Raw genomic sequence first — 4,326 nt, 5'->3', positions numbered from 1 at the left:
GTTTGGATCATCGGGATTAGGAATAGGAATTTGTTGGATAGATGGAGGATTTGGAGGTGAGTTTGGAGGTTGGCTAGAACGACTAGAAGAAGGTCTAGAACGTTTGTGAGACATGATTTAAGGTAATCGGAATGGAAAGAATAACCTGCAATTTTAAAACACATGTATGCAATATAATCAATCCCAAAACTCAATTGAGTCCTCAATATCTCAAAGTTCTCTAAACCAATCCTAATGGGCAAAGTTTTTTAAAACTATTGAAAAATAAAGTTTTGAAAATCAATATATGTGTAGTTTTCATACTAACAACATAATTAAATCAAAACACAATAGTTTGAAATTAATTAAAAATTTTCGTTTTTTTTATTTCGAAAATTCAAGAATTAATTGAAAAATTATGAGATTTTGATGAAATTAGTTGTAAAATCTAGTTTCTAAACACTAAACAATCAATGCCCGATCACTATTTCAATCTAGAACTAATTAAAACTAGTTCTATGTTCAAAAATTGATAAAATATAAGTTTTAGAAAAATACCTTGAAGAATTTTGGATTTGAGTGAGATTGAATGAAGTTTGCACAATTTTAATGATTCAACAGGTTTAGGAGTTGATATTTGAAGTAATTTTGATTAAAAACGGTGTTTTTGATGAAATATGGAGATAGGGAGAGAGTAGAGAGGAGAACATTGGCAAAGAGAAAGAAGAGAGGCTTTGAGAGAAAAGGGTGTTCTGGCCGTGTTATATCCAGAACCCTCAGGGGGTATCGATTCCCTCTGCACTAAAATTGCTAAAATTTAATTTTAAACACTCAAAATGCTAAATTAATTTACTCTAGTGGTATTGGCAACTCATATTATGAAAAATTAACTATGTTCAATCAATCAAATCTATCATTTAAAAATTATTTGAACATATAATCAATTTTTCACAAAGAATCATAAACTCCCCCTAACTAATAGCAAAAATGCAATCAAAATTAATTATAAGCATTTTTCATTTATTCTTAAAAGTGCTAAAATTATTTTAAACACTAAGTGAAGATAGGTCAGTTAAACCTAATTCTCTCCTAAGTGTCCAAAATCTTTCCTTGTCTAAAGGCTTTGTAAAGATATCCGCTAATTGATGCAAAGTATCAACAAATTCTAGAACTATATCTTCCTTAGCGACATGGTCTCTAATGAAGTGATGTCTTATTTCAATGTGCTTAGTTCTAGAGTGTTGGATGGGATTTTTAGTGAGACAAATAGCACTAGTATTGTCACACTTGATAAGAATGGTATCTACTTCAATTCCATAATCAAAAAGTTGTTGTTTCGTCCATAAAACTTGTGGATAACAACTACCAGCTGAAATGTATTCCGCTTCAGTGGTAGATAATGCAACACAATTTTGTTTCTTTGAAAACCAAGAAATCAATATATTTCCAAGGAATTGGCAAGTATCGGAGGTGCTTTTCCTATCTAATTTGCATCCTCTATAATCTGCATCAGAGAAGGCATGCAAGCTAAAGCTAGAGTCTCTAGGATGCCAAAGTCCTAAACTAGGAGTGTCCTTAAGGTATCTAAAGATTCTCTTAACAGCTAGTAAATGTGATTCCTTAGGGCATGATTGAAATCTAGCACATAAGCAAACACTAAACATAATGTCCAGTCTACTTGCAGTTAGATAGAGCAAAGAGCCAATCATTGACCTATATAATTTAACATCCACACATTTACCTCCTTCATCCAAGTCAAGCTTTGTAGAAGAGCTCATTGGAGTGTCATGAGGTTTCCCATTTTCCAGTCCAAACTTCTTGAGCATATCTTTGACGTATTTAGCTTGATTGATGAAGATGTCATCTTTTATTTGCTTGATTTGGAGTCCCAAGAAAAATGAGAGCTCCCCCATCATGCTCATCTCGAATTCACTTTGCATTAGCTTAGAAAATTCTTGGCAAAGAACATCATTAGTAGAACCAAATATTATATCATCAACATAAATTTGAACTACTAATAAATCTTCAAAACCAGGAGGTTGTTCCAATACACTTCTTCTTTTATAAAACCATTTAAAAATGCACTTTTAACATCCATTTGATATAATTTAAATTCATGAAACATGCAAATTCTAATAACATTCTAATTGCTTTCATCCTAGCTACGGGAGCGTATATTTCATCATAGTCTATGCTTTCTTCTTGAGTATAGCCTTGAGCAACAAGTCTAGCCTTGTTTCTCACTATATTACCACTTTCATCAAGCTTATTTCTAAATACCCATCTAGTACCTACAGTAGATTTATTACTAGGCCTTTCAACTAATGTCCATACTTTACTTCTCTCAAATTGATTTAACTCTTCTTGCATAGCCATAATCCAATGTTCATCATTTAATGCTTCTTTAATATTATTAGGCTCTATGCATGAGATAAATGCAACATAATTACAAATATTTCTAAGAGAAGATCGAGTTGTTACCTCTTTGGATGGATCACCTATAATATCACCATCCTTGACATAGTTCTACTCTCTTGGATAAGATACTTCTATTTCTTCAATGGTTGGTTCTCGAGAAGATCATGAGTTTCCTCATCTTTCGTTTCTTCCTTTGATGATGGTTCTCCAACGTCATGTCTAACGTCATTTGTATTTATAATGCCTATATCATCATTCACACAAGAATCCTTCATCGGAAGGAGATTATCATCGAAAACAACATGTATAGACTCTTCTACAACTAAAGTTCTTTTATTAAATACTCGATAAGCTTTAGAATTTAAGGAATAACCCAGAAAAATTCCTTCATCACTTTTAGCATCAAATTTGCCAAGATTGTCTTTACCGTTGTTTAAAACAAAACATTTACACCCAAAAGGATGAAAATAACTAATGTTAGGCTTTTTATTTTTAAAAATTTCATATGGAGTTTTCTTCAAAATAGGTCTAATCATTACTCGATTAATAACATAATAAGCGGTATTTGTGGCTTCTGCCCAAAAATATTTTGGCAAATTGTTTTCAAAAAGCATGGTTCTAGCCATTTCTTCTAAAGTTCGATTTTTCCTCTCAAAAACTCCATTTTGTTGAGGGGTTCTTGGTGCTGAAAAATTATGGCTAATACCATTAGAATTACAAAATTCAGTAAATCCAAGATTTTCAAATTCAGTTCCATGATCACTCATAACACTAGTTATAGAGTAACCTTTTTCGTTTTGGATTAATTTTGAAAATGTGATGAATTTTTCTAATGATTCATCTTTAGTACTTAAGAATAGAACCCAAGTAAATCTAGAATAGTCATCTACCAATACAAATGCATATTGTTTTCCACCCAAGCTAGTAATTCTAGATGGCCCAAAAAGATCTAAATGAATCAATTGTAATACTCTACTAGTGGATACGTCATTAATGGATTTAAAAGAAATTCGTTTTTGTTTTCCTTTAGCACAAGCATCACAAATTTTATCATTATCAAATTTTAGTTTAGGCAGCCCTCGAACCAAATCTCCTTGAACTAACAGTTGCAAAACACTCATACTAGCATGTCCTAGTCTCCTATGTCATAACCAACTATCATGCTCATCCTTAACAACTAGGCATAAATTAGTCATATCTATAGAGTCTAAATGCACCATGTATATATTTCCTATTCTATGACTAACAAACATAATCCGATTAGATGCAATGTTAATAACTTTACAACCATAGTTTCAAACATGACATTGAATCATTTATCACAAAATTGACTAATGCTCAAAAGATTATGCTTTAATCCATTCACATATAAAACATTTATAATTTGTATGGAAGAGGTATTACCTATTGTACCTATACCTTCGATGAAACCTTTTTAATTATCACCAAAAGTCACTTCTCCTCCATTTTTGGCGTTAAGCTCTATGAACCGGCTTTTGTCTCCAGTCATGTGTCTTGAGCATCCACTATCAAGGTACCATGAGTTTAAATTTGTTTATTGTGCCTTGTAGCAATGCTCCTTTTCCTACAAACATAGATTAATTTCTAATTTTTGGTACCCAAATTCTTTTGGGTCTATATTCATTAGTTTCCAAAATCCTAGTCCCCTTAAGTATTCATTTGTGTATGATATCCTTATCTTTAGTAGTAACGAGTCCTTTAGGAACCCATATACTTCTAACGATTTTTCCATTAGAGGTTCTTCGGGGACCTATATGATTATAGTTTTTAAAAAATTTCTAACAAAGTTGGATTTTGAATTTTCTCCATTTTCAAAACGTTTTGTTCCAACTTTATCAAAAGAAGCTTTAAGATCATCAATTTTCTTTTGATGATCATCATTGACCTTTAAAAGTAAATTTTGCAAAT

Source organism: Hibiscus syriacus, unplaced genomic scaffold (assembly GCF_006381635.1).
Source record: "Hibiscus syriacus cultivar Baekdansim isolate YM2019G1 unplaced genomic scaffold, ASM638163v2 tig00009023_pilon, whole genome shotgun sequence".
Lineage (NCBI taxonomy): Eukaryota > Viridiplantae > Streptophyta > Magnoliopsida > Malvales > Malvaceae > Hibiscus > Hibiscus syriacus.
This window is presented reverse-complemented; position numbering follows the sequence as displayed.